A 21,801-nucleotide genomic window follows, 5' to 3' on the forward strand; every position below is an offset into this window, starting at 1 on the left:
TGTGTGTGTGTGTGTGTGTGTGTGTGTGTGTGTGTGTGTGTGTGTAGGAGCAATGAGTCAGCAAATCCTGCTCAGTGCCTCAAAGTGGACCACTCATGTGTAGCAGTAGTTTCCATACCTGCTAACTCCTAAAGTCAGCCAGATACCTGGAAACAAATGACAGCAGAGAATAGGGCCAGAGCAACCAATCAGATAGTGCCAACTACACGGAGAAGTATTTAGCCAATGAGGCCCATTGGAGAGTATAAATTTTTTTCTAGTTTCTACAATAAAGGAGTCAGCTTTTGTCATTTACCTGAACTCTGGAGTCTGTTTTGTTAACTTTGAGCCTTCTTGCCCTGCCACCAAGGTTCTTGGTTGGGGTCACAAGCAACATATGGGTAAATTGCATATTTTATTTACTGGATCAATATCTATTTCCTAAATATGAGTATACTATTAAAATGTTCATGTAAAATCAATGGACCTTCTTCTGAAAATGCAATTTTAAGCAAGTTAGAGGTGCTGAGTATTCCAAGTTTCCCTTTTATTTTGTATCAAGAAAAATTACTTCACAGAAAATAAATAATTTAAATAATGTTTTTGGTCATATTTTTTCTGAAATTTAATGTAAACAGCTGATAAGTCTTTGAAGATGAATCTTGTTAATCTAATTTACATAATCCTGAAAAGCAAGTGGTTAGAGTTCCTATTTTTGTTCATTTGTTACTTTGTTTTTCTATTACTTCTTTTAGCTAGCTTGGACATATACAGGACTCTCTTTTTATTGTGATTAGAAAAAAGTTACTTATTTAGTTACTAACCAACGGGGTCAATTTAGCAAAGTACATGGCAACCATTGGAAATTGTTTTCTAAGAACGTGAGTCCTGTTGACATTTGCTGTCATTTAATATTTAGATAAGAGTAAAATTAAGAGAAACCACAGCTTTGTCACTGGATGATAGGAGTGCTCTATCCTGACCATAGGTGGGTCTGATATGGGCAGAGCAAACACTTTGCATGGGAATTTTCAAATTGTGGCTGAAATTGGAGTTTGAGCCCAAAAGAGACTATAACTTTCAGCTGTGTTAATCTCTTCAGGAGCAGCCTTCTAGTGTCAAATAATGCCCACATGAAGTTTAAAGCATTGTATTTGGAAAAAGGCTTAACCTTGGCTTTGTTTGTTTTTTATGTGCTTTAATTTTCTTTGTACTGAGACATTCATCTGATTATGGAGGTATTGCCATTTCCCCAAAATAACAGAAATTACTGATAAGTATCAGGAATTGTAGAACTCATTAGATATCTTCGAAAAGCAGACAAGAATGGTTATGCATTTTCTTTGTCATATCTTATCTGCACTTAAAATTTGTAGATAAACCAATTTTGGCTACCTAAATCTTCATGACTTTCACAGTTTGAAACAAATGCCTGTAATAAAATGTGCATTAGCCAGCATGTTTTACTATGTCATCTACCCTGATAAAGAAATATAGATAAGGTAACTAAGATTAATTCAAAAAATAGAAGTTAAAATGATTTTCTTGAATATTCTGAAATATGAGCTCCAACTACCTCAAGGTAAAATTTTAATACAAGATAATTTATATCCATGTCTATTGACAAATATTCGTAACTATCAAACATTGAAGGCAGAGAGAAATTATGAGCTCAATGTCACCCTGGGCCACATAGGAAGAGATCAGGCATGTTTAAAAAAATGTTCTATGAGGTCTTATTTTTTTCTTTCAACGAGCTTAGGACACAAAAGTCAAGATAGAGGGCATGTTTTACACAAGGAAACTAATCTGCAGATAGAGAAAAAGGTATTATCCTTACCTTCAGTTTTAATAAGAAGGTAAAAATTAGTCATTTTTCTACGTCCTAGATCAAGTGAAGTTTTGGCTATTGAAATGGCAGAGATTTTAATAAACAATGTTTTTATTAAGTTTGGTTCACTTAAATGCATTCCTTTATCTAAATGTTATAATTTCATTGTGAGCCAAACAATGGTCTAGCTCCCATAAAACTCCTTATACTTCTTCAAATATTGTTATAGATAACTAAAAATCAATAGTCCAATCAATTAGCCTTAATTGTATTAAGAAAGCACCGTATGAAGAAGGTCATATATTCATCATTCTCCAAGGAAACTTTCCAAGACTGCTTTTTATGATTCTTATCAAATTCATACCTGGGTAATACTGGCATTCCCCCACTGCCAGTTCACAAAAGGAAGAACAGATTCATGATATTGACATTTATTCAGCAATTTGCTATGTCAGCCAAGATGACAGGGCATCAACAATGGTATGCCATAAGATGTGAGGTTTATAAACTCTGCACACTTTTATAAAATTATTTGTTCTATATTAAAATTGTCATGCTCTTATGGGATTTTCAAACATTAAGACCTTTGTTGTCTAACTAGAACATTATATCTATCATGCCTTCCTGTTTTTACTGTTATCTATGGACAAATTCTGATCCAGATTCTCACATTACATTTCTTGAAATTGTTGATTCATTTGTAATATGTTTGTGACTTTTTATGAACTTCACTCACAGTCTAAAATCAGCTCCCAACATTCATCTCCACTGTGTCCACCGTGTTTAAAATCCCAATCCATACTCACTGGATGATGCACTTTCCTGACTGTTGGACAATGTCTTATTAAGAGGTTAAGTGCATAATTTATTTTACAGTCATTTGCCAGTTTTTATGTCTTCCATTTTAATAAGCATGTGCCCTATGTCTCTGACCCTTGTATAAATTTCAATTGTTCTTAATCTTTATAGATATACCACATCACTCACAAGTCATGAAACAGAAGGATATCAAATATTTCTCAAGGTTTTATTGCATGGTAGCTTGTTTTTCTAATGAATCAATTCACTTTTATAATAAGAATATCTCTGCACTTTAACAGCATTTTACATATGTACATATTTGCTAATTATTTAAGAAGAATTTCAATATATGTTTAGTTGATGTAACTTTTCACTGAGATACTGCAAATTGAGCACACTAAAATTGGGCCATCTTGAGGAGTCTCAGGATAAAAGATATACTAATAGAGATACTAATATGGTAAAAATACTTCAGCTTCTTACTTCATGCCAGTCAGCTGGATTGTGTGCAAGGTGTCAAAAGGATAATTCCCTGGGTAGTTGGTTGGGATCTCCGTGCATTCCTTAAACTGTGGTGTCATAAAGCAATGACATGCCTTTTTATCAATGAGTAGTTCCACTAAGTGTGGAACAGTAACTCATATTTAAACATACACATATAAGCATGTTAAACTGTATTCTGAGATGACAATACATTGTCAGCACACTGAGAGATGCTATCACTACAGTGTCTACATGATTGATGAAGTACAGACTTGAAAATGATCTGAAGAAATCTGTTCAAAACCATAGGCAGCTAATTTCAGCCTTCATAGGGCTTCAGTTTCCAGTATATAGATTCTGTGTTTGTTTATAAAAATGTAATAGAATTTGAAAGGTGTCATAAGAATCCTAGGCATGGTAGTCAATACGAGTGCTATAATTAAAAACTTGCTTAACAGTTTTTAATGGCTAAATTTAAAATCTCATTTCTCCCAACTGCCTAATGATATTGAAATGATGTATGATCATCCTTGTAGAACTTTATCTTATTCTAATGTTAAAGCACTCCTTAAAAAAAAATCACACAAAATAATTATCATATATGTTGCATAATGTGGAAATCATCAAACTGAACAGAGTGAAAAATAAATACCCACTTAATATGGTTTGTCAAATTAAAAGATATCTCAGAGTGTATATATATATATATATATATATATATATATATATATATATACACATGGTATAGTTTGTTCATAAGCAATTCAATATGTACTCAAAACAAATACAAAGAGATAATCAAATATAAAACATTATTATTTCACAAAGAGGATATATGAAAAATGACTCCTTTAGAATTAAATAAGCAATATAGTGGAAAATCATGATCTTATTATAACTAATAATAGCTGATATTTCCTAATTCCACAACTACTTGCCATTGCTCCTGAATGGCAGTAAGATTAAACTTCACCAAAACAAAATAGTTTGTTTCACATGGAAAGTCTACCAGGACAGACACTATGTTACTTAACTTAATAAAAGAATCTGTAAAGAACGACAGTCATCAATGTTATGAAGAGATTTTTGTTCTAATTATCACTAAGCTCATGCTTACCTCTTACTTCTGTCATAGTTTCCATCCCATTTCTTTTATTCTTAATATTTTAGGAGTTATTTTCTGGTGTACAAATATGCACATACAAGTGACTACATACACTTGTATATATAAAAAGAACATGGATACTGAAATTTCAAACAGCTTTAAATTTTGTCGTTTTGATTCTTGGAGACCTTAGCAGTGAATAACTGATGATTTTTCAGGTATCCCTTAACATATAACATCAGATAAACATGCAGCATTACTTTTATTATCTATATGACTGGAAGAGCAACATTTAGTGCTTGCACAGTTATTACAATAGCATTTTTGGCCAATAATATTAGATGCATGTTTTAAATAAGATTTCCCTTCAGTCATATTGACCTGCATCTTGATTCCTTTCTAGTGCCTTAATGGCTTTGTGCTCCTGAAATCCCCTCTGAAATGTTTTACAGTGTTTGCAAATTCTTGTTTCCTTCTTTTCTATCTGCCAGATGCATATTGCATTTCAAAGAATACTCACCAGCCGGAGAAACACAGCAGCTAAACATTTGGAAAAAAGCAGTTTAGACAAGAATATAATAAATCATATAATGATATATTTAAATGTTTTATGGGATCTTTAAAGCTGAGCCTAAAGGGATAGTGGAAATGAATATGATTCCCTTATACTTTCAGGTTTTGTGTTTCCAAAGTACAAACTGGAGCATGGAAAGCATAAAAAATGTATAAGATCAAAAAAAAAAAAAAAAGTCACTGCCTTATTGGCATACAAGATAACAAATGCACACTAAGGTTGGTATCCCAAATAGGGTTTGAATGTCCTTGTAAGAGTCTCAGATTTTTTCTATGTACTCTAGACACAAAGTAACCATAATACCTCAAAGTCATTATCCTCAAATTTATCTTCTGAAGGTCTTCCATTAACAAGAAAATCTATCAGTTTTGTGTTTTAAGCATAGAGCAAAATGCTCAATATAATTTCTTACTTGTTTTGCTGAACTACAGCATATTTTACCTTTCACGTTGTTAATATACATTACTTTTCCTAGTTGACTAAAACATGGTGAAGACTTTCAGTTATATATTGTTATCTAAAAGTATCCCCCATGATGGTCTCCAGAGGACTCTCCACCCAATAGGCCCCCTAGCACACCCAGGATATTAGAATCACTAGTGAGTGGAGCACATCTTTTCCAACAGAACCAGGGGTACCTGGGGATAGCTGGAGCAAGAACACAGGATCCCTGCTTGATCAGTGGCTCCAGTTTCTTCAGGTCAGCACCAGCACCGGGTCACATTGGGCCCAAACTGTACAGACAGTCTCACGGTCTCCAGAGGACTCTCGACCCCACAGGCGCCCTAGCACTCCCACGATCTTAGGATCACTGGTAAGTGGAACACAACATTTGTCCCAACAGAACCACGGGTGCCTAGGGACAGCTGGAGCACAGACACAGGAACCCTGACCGACCAGTGGCTCAGGTTCCTACCTGTGGTGGTGGTCTACCTTGGTTTTGAAATCAGTGGACAGACCCATGGACCCCAGAGGAGGTACTACTTCCAGGCACTCCAACACACCCAGGATCTTAGGATCCCAGGATCCCAGGAGCTTGGTCATGCCAGGATCTCAGGGTCTCAGAGGAAGCTTGACTGCCAAGAACTCTGACACACCCAGAATCTCAGCATCACAGGGTTACAGAATCACAGGATCACAAAGAAAGCTGTACTCTGAGAAGTTCTGACTAAATTGGGATTAGAGGAAGGACAGGCTCCAATCAGATATATTGAGGAAGGGAGCACTTGAGATAATCAGATAGCGGGAAGCAAGCATAAGAACAGAAGCAACAGAAACCAACATTATTTGGCAATATCAGAACCCAACTCTCCCACAATAGCAAGTCCTGGATACACCATCACAGCAGAAAAGCAAGGTATGTATCTAAAGTCACTTCTCATGAGGATGCTGGAGGACAATAAGAAGCACATAAATAACTCCCTTAAAGAAATACAGAATACATCCAAACAGGTGAAAGAACTGAACAAAACCATCCAGGATCTAAAAATGGAAGTAGAAACAATAAAGAAATCACAAAGGTAGACAACTTTAGAAATAGCAAACCTAGGAAAGAAGTTAGTAGCCATAGACGCAAGCATAACAAACAATACAAGGGATAGAAAACAGAATCTCAGGTGCAGAAGATACATAGAAAACATTGACATAAAGAACAAAATGCAAAATGCAAAAAGATACTAACCTAAAACATCCAGGAAATCAAGGACACAATGAGAAGTCCAAACCTAAGAATAATAGGTATAAACAAGAAGGAAGATTTCCAACTTAAAGGGCTAGTAAATATCTTCAACAAAATTATAGAAGAAAACTTCCCCAACCTAAAGAAGGAGATGCTCATGAACATACAAGAAGCCTACAGAACTCCAAGTAGTTTGGACCAGAAAAGAAATTAATCTGGTCACATAATAATCAAAACACTAAATGTACAAAACACAAAACGAATATTGAAAGCAGTAAGCAAAAAAGTCAATTAACATATGAAGGCAGATCTATCAGAATTATACTTGACTTCTCCCCAAAGACAATGAAAGCCAGAAGATCCTAGGCAGGTGTTATACAGACTCTAAGAGAGCACAAATGCCAGCCCAGGCTACTATACCCAGCAAAATTCTCAGTTGCCATAGACAAAAAAAAAAAACAAAAAAACACAGTATTCCATGACAAAACCAAATTTACTTTCCACAATTCCAGCCCTTCAAAGATAATAAATGGAAAACTGCAACACAAAGAGGTTTCCTTTTCAAGTAAGAAAATAATCTTTCAACAAACCTAAAACAAGATAGCCACATGAGCAAAATATCAACTCTAGCAACAAAAATAACAGAAAACAACAATGACTTTTCCTTAATATCTCTAAATATCAATGGACTCTATTCCCAAATAAAAAGACATAGACAAACAGACTGGTTACATAAACAGGATCCAACATTTTGCTGCATATAGGAAACCTACCTCAGTGACAAAGACAGAAACTACCTCAGAGTAAAAGACTGGAGAACAATTTTCCAGGCAAATGGTCCCAAGCAACAAGCTGCAACAGCCATTCTAATACCGAATGAAATGATACTCAACCTAAAGTTATCAAAAAGCATGAGGAGGAACACTTCATAATCATCAAAGGTAAAATTTTCCAAGATGAACTCTCAATTCTGAACATCTATTCTCCAAATGCAAGGACATCCACATTCATTAAAGAAACTTTACTAAAGCTCAAAGCACACAATGTACTACACACAATAATAGTGGAATACTTTAACACACCAATGTCATCAATGGACAGATCCTGGAAACAGAAACTAAACAAAGACACAGTGAAACTAACAGAAGTTATGGAACAAATGCATTTCACTGATATCTATAGAACATTGTATCCTAAAACAAAAGGATATACCTTTTTCTCAGCATTTCATGGTACCTTCTCCAAAACTGATCATATAATCGGTCACAAAACAGGTCTCAACATATATAAAAGTATTGAAATAATCTCATGCATCAGGTCACCATGGACTAAGGTTGATCTTCAATAACATCATAAATAATAGAAAAGCCACATCGAAGCTGAACAACACTCTACTCAATGATAACTCTGTCAAGGAAGAAATAAATAAAGACATTTTAGAGTTAAATGAAAATGTAGCCACAACATATCCAAACTTATGGGACACAAGGAAAGCAGTCCTAAGGAAAACTCATGGTTCTGAGTGCCTCTTAAAAGAATCTGGTGAAAGCATACAGAAACAGCTTGACAGCACACCTAAAAGCTCTAGAACAAAAGAAAGCAAATTCACCCAAGAGGAGTAGAAGGCAGAAAATTATCAAACTCAGGGCTGAAATCAACCAAGTGGAAACAAAAAGAACTATACAAGGAATCAACCAAATCAGGAGCTGGTTCTTTTAGAAAATCAACAAGATAGATAAACCCCTAGCCAGACTAACTAGAGGGCACAGTATCCTAATTAACAATATCTGAAATGAAAAAGGAGACATAACAACAGAATCTGAGTAAAGCCAATACAGATCCTACTACAAAAGCCTACACTCAAAACAACTTGAAAACCTGGATGAAATGGACAATTTTCTAGACAGGTACCAGGTACCAAAGTTAAATCAGGATCAGATTAATGATCTAAACAGTCCCATTTCCACTAAAGAAATAGAAACAGTCATAAATAGTCTCCCAACCCCCAAAAGGCCAAGACTTTATGGGTTTAGTGCAGAGTTCTATCAGCGCTTCAAAGAGGACCTAATTCCAATACTCCTCAAACTATACTACAAAATAGAAACAGAAGGTACTCTACCCAATTCATTCTATGAATCCACAATTTTCTGATACCTAAACCCCATAAGGCCCAACAAAGAAAGAGAACTTCAGACCAATTTGCCTTATGAATATCAAGGCAAAAGTACTCAATAAAATTCTCACAAAGCAAATACAAGAACACATCAAAACAATCATCCATCATGATCAAGTAGGCTCATCCCAGGGATGTAGGGATGGTTCAATATATGAAATTCATCAATGTAATACACTATAACAAACTCAAAGACAAAATCTATATGATCATCACATTAGATGCTGAGAAAGCATTTGACCAAATAGAACAACCAGACATGATAAATGTCTTGGAAGGATCAGGAATTCAAGGCCTGTAACTAACCATGATAAAGGTAATATACAGCAAACCAGTAGCCAACATCAAACTAAATGGAGAGAAACTTGAAGCAATCGTGCTAAAATCATGAAATAGATAGTGGTGCCCACTCTCTCACTACCTATTCAATACTAGCCAGAGCAATTAGAAAACAAAAGGTGATCAAGGGGATACAAATTGGAAAGGAAGAAGTCAAAATATCACTGTTTGCAGATGATATTTTCACCTAAAAATTTCACCAGAGATCTCCTAAACCTGATAAACTTTGATGCAGTTGATGGATTTAAAATTAACTCAAATTCCTCTACATGAAGTACAGATGGGACGAGAAAGAAATTAGGGAAACAACACCCTTCAAATTAGTCACAAATAATATAAAATGCCTTGGTGTGAGTCTAATTAAGGAAGTGAAAGATCTGTATAAGAACTTCAAGTCTTTGAAGGAAGAAATTGAAGAAGATCTGAGAAGATAGAAAGATCTCCCATGCTCATGGATTAGCAGGATTAATATAGTCAAAATGGCTATCTTGCCAAAAGCAATCTACAGATTCAATGCAATCCCCATCAAAATTCCAACTCAATTCTTCACNGAGTTAGAATGGGCAATTTGTAAATTCATCTGAAATAATAAAAACCTAGGATAGCAAAAACTATTTTCAACAATAAAAGAACCTCTGATGGAATCACCATTCCTGACCTCAAGATGTACTACAGAGCAATTGTGATAAAAACTGCATGGTACTGTTACAGTGACAGACAAGTAGATCAATGGAATAGAATTGAAGTCCCAGAAATGAACCCACATATCTATGGTCACTTGATTTTTGACAAAGGAGCTAAAACCTTCCAGTGGATTGAAGACAGAATGTTCAACAAATGGTGCTGGCTCAACTAGCAGTTAGCATGTAGAAGAATGCAAATTGATCCATTTTTATCTTGAACAAAGTTCAAGTCTAAGTGGATCAAGGAACTTCACATAAAATCAGAGACATTGAAACTTATAGAGGAGAAAGAGAGAAAGAGCCTTGAAGATATGGGTACAGGGAGAAAATTCCTGAACAGAACAGCACTGGCTTGGGCTGTAAGAACAAGAATCGACAAACAGGACCTCATAAAATTACAAAGCTTCTGTAAGGTAAAGGACATAGTCAATAAGACAAAAAGGCAGATGCCAACAAGAGCTTGTTGACAGGAGACTGATATAGGTGTCTCCTGAGAGGCTCTGCCAGTGCCTGACAAATACAGAAGTGGATGCTCACAGTCATCTCTCAGACAGAGCACAGGGTCTCCAATGAAGGAACTAGAGAAAGTACCCACAGAAGTGAAGGGGTTTGTAGCCCCCTAGGAGGAACAACAATATGAACTAACCAGTAACCCCAGAACTCCCTGGGACTAAACTACCAATTAAAGAAAAACACGTGGAGATGAGGATGGCCTAGTCAGTCATCAATGGGAGGAGAGGCCCTTGGTCCTGTGAAGCTTCTATGCCCCAGTATAGGAAAATGCCTGGGCCAGGAACCAGGAGCAGGTGGATTGGGGAGCAGGGGTAGCGGGGAGAGGAGAGGGGATAACATTTAAAATGTAAATAAAGAAAATATCTAATAAAAAGTATCCCCCATGATATTTTTATTCCTTTTATGAATATCTACTCTACGTATAACTTAATATTTAATAACTTAAATATCTCCTCGTAATTTTCCCAAAAGTGTCTTTATAAAAGTTTTGTATTTTATAGCTATTCCTCTATGTTCTAGAACTCAAGTTTATATTTTTTCATTCTACTTCCATTATTTCAGCCAAATGGCATCTTTTTGAAAGACCGAAACTGTTTGTCGGACTAAGTGAACTTGAAAACAGAGCCCACTCAGTAGACTTGAAAAGCTTGTAATTAATTTATCTCAATATTATATTAAGTCTTTATTAAAATTTAAATCATCAACAAATTTAAATCATTTGCTTATGAAATATTGTACAATATATTCATACCATTTTAATACATTGGTAATTGAGTTTATAATTTTTTGATATATTTAGTCAATAAACATACAGAGACTGTTAAACATTTCTCTATGGGCTACTCATCCACTGAAGATTCCTCTATTGTGAATTGTCTGTTTAGCTCTGTAACCCATTTTTAATTCATTTGTTGGGATCTATCTTCTTGAGTTCCTTGTAAAGTTTAGATATTAGCCCTCTATCAGATGAAGAGTTAGTAAAGATTTTTTCCTAATCTGTAGGCTGCCATTTTGTCCTATTGACACTGTTCTGTGCTTGATAGAAGCTTTTCAGTTTCATGAGGTCTGATTTATCAACTGTTGACCTTAGGTGTTCTATTCAGCAAATTGCCCCCTGTGCCAATGCATTCAAGGCTGTTTTCCACTGTCTCTTCTATGAGATTTAGTGTATCCAGTTTTATGTTGAGGTCCTTGAAACACTTGGACTTGAGCCTTGAGCAGGGTGATGAATACGAATCAATTTGCATTGTTCTCCACGCAGACATTCAGTCAGAGGAATCTCAAATGACTAAGAAGCGCTTTAAAAAGCACTTCTTAGTCATTAAGGACATGCAAATCAAAACAATACTGAGATTCCATCTTATACCAATCAGAATGGCTAAGATCAATAACTCAAGCAGCAGCACATCCTGGCAAGGATGTGGAGAAGAGGGAACACACCTCCATTGCTGGTGGGATTGAAAACTTGTACAATCACTCTGGAAGCCAATCTTGGCTTCTCAGAAAATTAGAAATAGATATACCTGAAGACCTGGCTATACTGCTCCTGGTCCAAGGAAGCTCTACCATACCGCAAGTACATGTGCTCCACTGTTGGGGTCCAGCCTCTGCACAGGATTGGAATTCTCAACGGGAAGCAGGGATATCTGGAAGGTGCATAATACACAGACTACTTTTGGGGTACAAGCCAACAGGCAATTTCTCAAGGCTTAAAATTTCTCCCTTCTCTCTCATCACTCTCTGCTCTCTTTCTCCCTCTCGCCTTTGCTTGCACTCTGCATATTCATGCATACTCTGCTTTTCTCCCGCGTGCTTCTCTTTTCTTAAACTCTCATACTCATACACACTTCAGCATGTTCCCCTTCCACTCTCACACATGTTATTCACACACATCTTACACACACCAAATGTACTCTCCTTTCACTCACACACACACTCTCCATTCATACCTCACATTCTCTCCCCACTCACTCTTCATATGTTCTTCTCATGCTCTATTGCCATAATCTTTTATTGATCCTCTAAAAGCAGGGAGAAAAAAAGACATTGTACAATCACTACCAAATCAAATTCAAAAGAATAACTACATGTCACAAAGAATCAAGAATTACAGTTGTTCTCCAAAGTTTCAAGTTTCCCAATCCCCAGGCCTGTAGTCAAAAAAATAATTGAAAACTTATCATTATTTAAATTTTAACTCTTTTAACTTATACGTCAGAGCTCCGAGGTCAGCTATTTGCATTTTCTTGTGAAGCTCTGATGATAAATGACATGAGCAATGCTTCCAGGCAGTGGCCAGAAAGAATCAAGTTAATCCTTAACTCTGAGTTCTGTTAGTTTTCTACTTCTGCACATTGCACACAATGACCCTCCTAAGAGTTCCAGTGTTTTGACTTAGTTTTATTAGTATATAATTTTATGTATTCTATACTTTCTTATCCAGGAACCACTCTCAAAATTGTGCAAAACTTATTTTATAACTTCATTAGGTTTTTTTTCCTGTTCTTGGGGTTCCAGTGTTGGCTCTAATTTATTTTCTAATAATTTCTTCAAACTTTCTTTGCAAGTCAAGCATTAATCTGGAACTATCATTGTGCAGTTATTGCATTGTTTCCAAGATGAGAACACACAGCATGCACCTGGGCCATTAGTACTGTGCTGTGCTGTGCCCCTATGCATCAATTTTTAATAGTTTAAGAATCATTACATCAAGGAACACCTAGCTTCACAGAATTCAACAGAGCAGAAGAAGGAAGAAAGAAATTCAGATATAATAGAATATGCACACCAAGGCCAACTGAAAAGCAGTCATGCACAAATGAAATCTATATAGCCATTGTCCAGGGCTAAGCTTAGGAGAAATGGGAACAACTGTTTTTCTCTTTTTACAAAGAGCTTCTGCGGGCTACTGAGATGTCTCTATCCCAGCTTACTGCAGGCAGTCTCTTATTTTAGATGGTGGGTCCCCTGGAGGGATGTGTCTCCTGCTTCTCAGGGTCCCCAACACCATCCTTTTTTACAAGTAGCCACTTCGGTTTTCTGAGATTTCTCCATCCAGGCCTGCTACAGGCAGCCCCTGTCATTGTATGCTGTCTCCAGCACTCCACTTTGTTCATTGCAGCTTTATTCATAATATCCTCTCAGAGGATAGTTATGCTAGACTCCTGTTTGCAAGAATAACAAAGTATCATTAATAGTGTCAGGGATTGATTTTTGCCCATGAAATGGGTCTTGAGTTGGACCTGTTACTAGTTGGCCCATCTTTAAGACTCTGCTCCATCTTTGTTCCTGTATTTCTTTTAGACAGGACAAATTTTGGTTTGGAAGCTTTGTGAGTGGGTAGGGGTCCTTGTTTCTCCACTGGGAGACCAGCCAGGCTACAGAAGATAGCCTCTTCAGGTTCTATATCCCTACTGTTAGGCATCTTGGCTAAACTCAACTACATTGCCCCATGGAATTGTCCCCCTTTCTAGGTCTCTGGAACTTCCTAGAGATTTCCCCCACCCCTATCAACTATAGATTACCATTGATTCTTCTGGACCTCCAGTCCTTGCTCTTGTCTCTTCTCCAAGCCTGAGCACCGGTCCCGTCCTCCCCTTTCGTACCCTGTTCCCTCCCTCTGTCTGGCTCCTATGATTCCTTTATTCTCCAACTCTGAAATTCAAGCATCCTTTCTTGGGCCTTTCTTCTTGTTTAGCTTTTTTGGGTCTGTTTGTGTGTGTGTGTGGGGGGGGGTATCATGAGAATCCTGTACTTTATGACCAATGTCCACTAATCAGTAAGTACATACCAGGCATGTCCTTTGGGGACTGGATTACCTCACTCAGGTTGATATTTTCTAGTTCTATCCATTATCTGCAAAATTCATGATGCCCTTGCTTTTCATATTTGAATTCTATTCCATTGTGTAAACCAACCACATTTTCTTTTTTTTCTCCGCCCCCCCCCACACATTTTCTATATCCAATTTTCAGTTGAGAAACATCTGTATTATTTCCAGTTTCTGGTTATTATCAATAAAGCTGCTATGAAAAGAGTGGGGCATGTGTCCTTGTGGTACTGTGGAGAATCTTTGGGGTTATGTTCAGAAGCAGTATAGCTGACTCTTCAGGTAGAACTATTTCCAATTTTCTGAGAAACCAACAGAATGATTTCCAGAATAGTTGCACAAGTTTGCAATCCCACCAGCAATGGAGAAGTGTTTCCCCTTTGCCACATTTTATCTTACATTGCCACATTAGGCTGTCTTAACTACATCTTTACAGGCATGTTAGCTCAGGCTATTTAACTTTGACAATGAAAGTCTTAATATCCAAGTTGGAAGTACCAAGATCATCAGCTGGAATTCATTTTAAGCACAAGGTCCTCTGGCTCTTACAATTCTTGTACTCTACACTGTCTTAGGATATCTGAGATTGAGATGTGAAAGTTGGGTCTGGGCTCCACATCTCTGCAATTTGATTGCTTGTGATATTTCTACAGTGCTCTCTATCTTTTGGAAAGAGATATTGTCTGGATAGAGTGTGGACTACATATACTTTTCAGCATAAGAAACACTAATATAGCAGTAAATTTCTGACACAAGAAATGTAATTATTGGTCAAGATAGAGAAGTCATGGAAATTAGAGGAGAACCTACAACTGACACTTTACTAAATCCATACAATTCCTAACTATATATTAATTTTTAATGCTAAGTTATCTGGCTCAAACTCCTACAGTTTTATGTGATCTAACTAATCCTAATATTTCTTCACACACATATATTGATGAGAGGGGACACGCTGATTTTATCATGAATTCCCACATTACTTGAGTGACCTACTCAGCCCACATTTTTTGTATCCATTCCTCTGCTGAGGAACATCTGGTTGATTCTAGCTTCTGGATGTTATAAATAAGGCTTCTATGAACATAGTGGAGTATGTGTCCTTGTTGGAGCATTCTTCTGGGTATATGCCCAGGAGTGGTGTAGCTGGGTCCTCAGGTAGTACTATGCCCAATTTTCTGAGGAACCAGCAGACTTACCTGTTGGTTGCCATTTTGGCCTATTGACAGTGTCCTTCTCTTAGAAGCTTTTCAATTTTATGAGGTCCCATTTGTCAATTTTTGATCTTAGAGCATAAGCCATTATACATGAGTGATACCAAATGCTTCTTTAGGTATTCCATGTAAGATTGTCTCTTTTTCCCTCTGCTGTACTCCACACTGGTTTCCAAATATGCAATATTTTATACTCCTTTGGAGCCTTTGCCATGTCACAGTGACTTAGACAGTCTTGGATACTTACACCCAACCATTTAACTGAAGTCACAGCCCCATGTGTATGAATTAGGGAAAGGCTGGAAGTAGCTGATGAGGAGCAAGACCAGCGATCTCAACTAAACAAGCCCCTGAGATCTATCAGACACTGAGCCACCAGCCAGCAGCATAAGTGAGCTCTTCCAAGGTCCTCCACACATATACAATAGAGGATTGCCTGCTCTGGCTCCAGAAGAAGAAATGACTAACAGAGAGACTTGAGGCCCCAGGGAATGGGGAAGCCTGGTAGAGGGGTTGGGGCATCATCCTCTTGGAGACAGGTAGATGGGTAATGGGATGAGGAAGTATGGGAGGGCAGAACAGTAAGGGGGCATCAACTAGAATGTAAAAACAAAAAAGTAAAAAAATAGGAGAGTTTTCTTAAAACACTATTTTAAATTGAATATTTTTCATTTTAAATACTGTCTTGATATTATTTTAAACATTGTTTTTTCACATCTCAGCCTTGTATTCTATTAGCCACGTTTCGAATTTGTTATTTCTAGATTCCTTTTCTTTCCCATCCCTGATGTGTCAGGAGCTAGGTGTTTGGTGTTTAGTAAGTGTCAATAAATAATGTGTCCTGAGTAAAAACATGTAGACTTATAACAAGCAAATTTCAGATGTGTGAAGTGGGAATTGTAGGGGAAAAAGGAATTACCATGATCACAGTGTACTTGAAACTAAGAGCAGGGCCTCATGGAAAAGAACTCTCAGAGGTGGACTTACTCTACTTGTGATTTGAATTCCTCCATTTATGAAAGCCTAATGATTTTTTTTCTTAAATGCATGATTGAGACACTGAGACCATTCAAATATTTTAGGTGGAATGAAAAAATAGGCTTTTCATAGAAAAGCTACATCATTTTATAGACTAAGTGCAGAAAATAAATGGAAAATGTTTTCTTGACGAACTGGCTACGCTCGAGCTGTGTAAAAGACTGTTTCAGGGGCACTCGGGATTTCAGTGTTAGCAAACTTTAAAACAGAAATCTGGGAGTAGATGTCTTGTTGGGATTTAGACATACAGACACACACACAGACACACACACACACACACACACACAGACACACACACACACACACACACACACACACACACACACACATACACATATATGCACCATACATGTATATAGGCAGTGATCATTCATTTCATCATTCAGGTTATGGCATGCTCTATTAATGTCCTTAATACATCCTTGGACACTGCCCAGCTACAACTATATTGAAAATTTATCCCTACATCTATTTGAAAAGATATAAGACTGAAGATTTTTCTAAATCAATTGCCTTCTAAAAGTCACAGAAGCCACATGACCTTCATATTCCCCTCTTCTTCAAATTCTGTCTCCTTCTCCATCCCATCCTTTTCTTCCCTCCCTCTTCCTTGTCCTTCTCTTCTTTTTCACATAAAGTCCTCCTCGAATTGTCTTTCACTTAAATCAGATCCTACCTGGTATTCTATGCACCACCATAACAATGAATTGTTATATATATTTACAGTCCCAAAATTGATCCCCGTCCCGGTCAACCCTCCTAGAGTTCTTTACCTTATCACCTCCAACTCCTTTGCCTCTCTTTTTTAATGATTTATACCATATATATATATATATATATATATATATATATATATATATATATATATATTTGCAGGCCAGGAGAAGGCATCAGACCACATTATGAATGGTTGTGAGCCAGCATGTGGGGGCTGGGAATTGAACTTGGGACCTCTGGAAGAGCAGCTAGTTCTCTTAACTGCTGAGCCATAATTTTAGCCCTTTGCCTCTGTTTTTTAAACAAAGAGGTTTCATTTTCTTTAAGGAGCATGTCTGGTGTCTCTACCACTTTGTATATTGTCATATCCTCTGAGGTTATGTTTACTATCTCTTCTGTATGGCAGTTTGCACCACATGTAAATTCTATTTATTTATTCATTTTTTGCATCCTAACAATATACTGAATTTCCTCCTCCTAAAACACTCATATTTAGAACACTCATACTTTTCTGTCACTATTTATGTATTCCCTGATAGTATATGGATATTTTAGCCTGAAATTTTAGTCTTAACCAGTTCTCCTGCCAAATAAATTAAATCTTTGATTTCCCATAAATAATAGGACTTCCACATATAATACTTATTATTGCATTTATGTCCCTACTTCAGGTGTCATCCATGGAGAATACTTATCAAGTGACCATTAATATCCAACATTAATTTTACTTTTTATAAATGAGCCTACAGCTTATATAATTATCATTGCTAATTGTTTACTTCCTACCTCAATGGGCAGAACAAAAAGGTTTCCATTAGAAAGAATAAAAAACATGAGATTTAAACTTTGTTGCATACTATGCATCTCTTATATGGTTTATCTATCATAGTGTCTCAAAGATATTATTTTCCAGATCCTCAGACACAAACTGTGAAAGGCTTTCGTGAGTACAGTTTTGGTCCATGTGATTTTCCTTCCTGGGAGTACTAGATATTTACATATCACAGATGAGATTATTTTTGTATTGTTATCTTTCTTTGTAACAGGAATCTTCCACATGAACTTATTTCTTGATTTCTCCTAATGCTCCATGTAGAATGAGTCAGTCTCCACAGGATTTTCTCTCACACCCTAGAGAACTATAAACAGAATAGACTATAAATGATGAAAGATCTCATTCCGTATTTGAAAGGATAGACAACTGAGACTCAAGTCTAGGTAGAAATGAACAAGTTAGTTTTCTCATTAGTCCCATTGTTTGAGAAATGTCTATGTTTCATCTTGCTGTGTCTTCCGTGTGTTGGTGAGTTTGGAGCAATGTGTCCAGGATGCTTTTTGCCATTTTCTGCTCTATTACCATTTTATATTGTTCTCTTTGTTCTGGAACTTTACCTTTTTAATCAATGACAAGCAATTCTTATTACCTCAGGTTTTCTTTGCTAGAAATCAACGTCTAAAATGGGATGGATATAAACAAAGTAAGTCTATCAGAAGAGAACATAATTTAAGTGAACGAAATACTATGTAACCAATCGTTATATAAATCTTGACCTTATCAAAGTGAAGCTGCAATCCACTTAATATTATTATTCATTTTGTTTTATCATTATATAAATCCTGCAATCTGCTGCAGATGAAGCAAAGAACTTTTGAAACACTCGTTTTTTTTTTTTTTTTGTTTGTTTGTTTTTTATCTCTGAACAGTTGCTTTGGAAATCTTGAAGAATTCCAGCACGTGTATGCACAAAACAACTCATGTTGTCCTACCCTAGCTAGATCTAAGAATGTGAGCCCAGTGTACATTTTCCTTTCTACTACCATTTTCCTGTTTTGGTTAGAACTTGATACCTTCTATCTTAAAGGATTTGAGAAAATAGAATAAACAAATGGTATAATCAAATACATAAAAGTAAACTTGTACTGTGGTTGGTACAAAATTGGACTTGGACTTTAAACACATGCTTGCCACACATAAGGATAAATAGGACATCTAAGGTAAGTCATATGAACTAAGGAATCCTGCAGAGTCTTTTGAAAGCTTGATATAGACAAACAGGTGTATTCTATGTGTTAAAATATGTACATTTTCTATTATTTTTTTAAACAGAAAATGCTTCATTTCTGCAAGAGTGGCTTGTTTATCAATATTGTCATTTTTATATACATTATATTTCCTTAATAATGACAGTGAATTTGATGTCATACTATCCTTCAAATGAATCTCTCTTTATAGAGAAACGTTTTGTAACTCAGCAATCTTAGGATCATATGACAAAAAGGAATTAAACAAGTTGTTGGTTTGGAATGGAAAAGCTTGCCCAGGTTGCCACCATTAGAACTGCATGTATTTGAAGGAGAGAAGTCATTTCTTTACAGGGTGTTAATAAAGAATTAAAATGCATGCTAAGCATATCCTTAAAAAAGAATGGAGCCTTACATTCTGACAGTTACAAACTAAGAGTTTTTCAAATTAAAGCAAATTTGGAAAAGAAAGTTTTCTAAACAATTTTTAAATGAATAAATGAATATACTAATAGGAAACTTCTGCTCAGACTATTAATTTGTGATAAAGGTACATTTAATCACTATCATATCAGTAACACCTTTAGTTCATAAACTTAACTATAAAAATTAACTCTTACATTAATACTTTTCTTACACCTACCAATATATTGCATAGCTGTAAAACATAAAGAATTTATACACATATTTTAAAGCTTATTTCAATCTTTCATTTTGCTTGTTTCATTTAATTTTGAAACAATATATCACCATGTAAACCTTGCTGGCCTGGAATGCTTATGTAGACCAGGATGGACCTTAACTAAAAGATATCTTCTGTGTCAACGTTCTCCCTCCCCGATGTTGTTATTGAAGGCCTTAGCTCACCTTCTTTAGTTTAAATATTACTGGGGTTTTTTTTGTTGTTGTTGTTGTTTTTTTTTTTTTACATTTTCCAATTAAAATTAATGTTTTAATGTAAGTCTAGAAATACACAAGGAGATTCAAAATCTTTGTCCACCTCAACACTGTGCACGCCAACAAGGTTTTGGGGGCAATGACATGCATCAGATTATTGTCCCTGTGGTGACAATACTTTTGGAATACTTCCTGAAGAGCAGGCTGGTGATGGTTTGAAGGAGAATGTCGAAATAGGCCTCTCTGTTTGAACACTTGAGTAGCAGTTACTGGTATTGATTGGGGCGTGTTATGAGGTATGGCCTTTTGGTGTAAATATGTTGAAATATGTTTCTGGGAAAAGACTTTCAGATATTAAGCCCTTGTCTTACTAGTGGTTAATTGTCTCTGCTTTATACTTGTAGTTTGAATTATGAGCAAATCAACTTCCTCTGGCTGCCGTATGCTTCTTCTATGCCACTATGATTCTAGGCCTTGGTAAACATAAGCTGGATAAACTCCTTCATATAAGTTGCCTTGGTTATGTTTCTTTATCACAGCAAATATATATAACAGAAATATATATAAAAAACACATAAGCTTATTTCACAATTAGCTTTGGATTTTAGTCATGGTAAAAGTAAAAATGAATAAAACAATACAACAACAGCTACTGTTCTCAAGTATAAAGCAAGATATATCAGAAAATATGCTCGGCATTAATTCAGATAATTCCATGCACTACTTTCTGTATCACCACACATGAAAACATGCCATGTGTTTCTACATTCTATGATGCCTACAATGTCCATGGCTAGTAAGAAAGTTACACAAGGATGGTTGTTAAATAGGACACTATATAGGACAAAACTGCAACTGCATATGCTGATTACATATTTATATTGTTAAATTGATGAAGAAATGCATGACAATGAAAATATTTTCCAATTGTCTCCAAATTAACCTTTATCTACTATCCTTATACTAATTTGTCTCTAATATGTCTATTAAAATATTTAATGCCCTAGATATCTATTGCCTATAATGTCCTGTATGTGTTCCCACCCGTGGAAACACTCTGGTCTAGGTTAGTCCTGAAGGGCGGGAATATCCTAAAAGGGAATAGGCTGCAAAAGAAAGTGAAGCCTAGACAAGACTCTGATCAAGGCTCAAGGTTTAATAACCGAACTCTGTTTAAGTAACATGGAAAAATCCCCAGCCCCTTCTTTAGTCTTTGAAGTTGCCGGTGGAGGTCCGATCATAGGCGGGTCCAAGGGATCATAGGCGGGTCCAAGGATCTAGTCGGGGATGAATTCTGTTGTCATAGGAAGTCCAAGGATGCTGCATTCTGGGAGATCTGGGGTGCTGCATTCTGGGAGATCCAGGGAGGTCCTCTCGGTAGGTGGTGGAAACACAGCAACTCTCTGGTGGGCCTCAGCACCTGTAGGGGGCTGGTGTTTTGAAGGAGAGAGATTAGTGTAACAGTAAGGCAGGCTTGGCAGCAACAAGGAGGTGGGAGACCCCAACAGTCCTGTGCCTATAACTTTGCCTGCTCTAATCATAAGCTAAAAAATACATTTTCTAATAATAATATTTTAAAGCCTATGTAATTAAGGATTTTTCAATGTCCAACCTACTGCTTATTTTATATGATAAAAATTATTCTTATTTTGCTTTTATTTATTTTCCTGAATAAATATTCATTATTATGGTTTTTATAATCAATGTGAAATTGGAACTTAATCTATTGCTACTGTAGATGGTCCTATATACATCTTTCTCAAGAATAGAGCAAACTTATTTTAAAAATATGTCAATCTGTTAAATACAAATTCTTGTCAGTAATAAATTCCCTGTATTGTGTTTTAAAATAAAATTTTGCTATTTTATAGAATTTTCATAGAAGGTACTATAAAAAATAAATTATTATAATCAATATTTTAGCT

This window comes from Mus pahari, chromosome 13, assembly GCF_900095145.1.
Source record: "Mus pahari chromosome 13, PAHARI_EIJ_v1.1, whole genome shotgun sequence".
Lineage (NCBI taxonomy): Eukaryota > Metazoa > Chordata > Mammalia > Rodentia > Muridae > Mus > Mus pahari.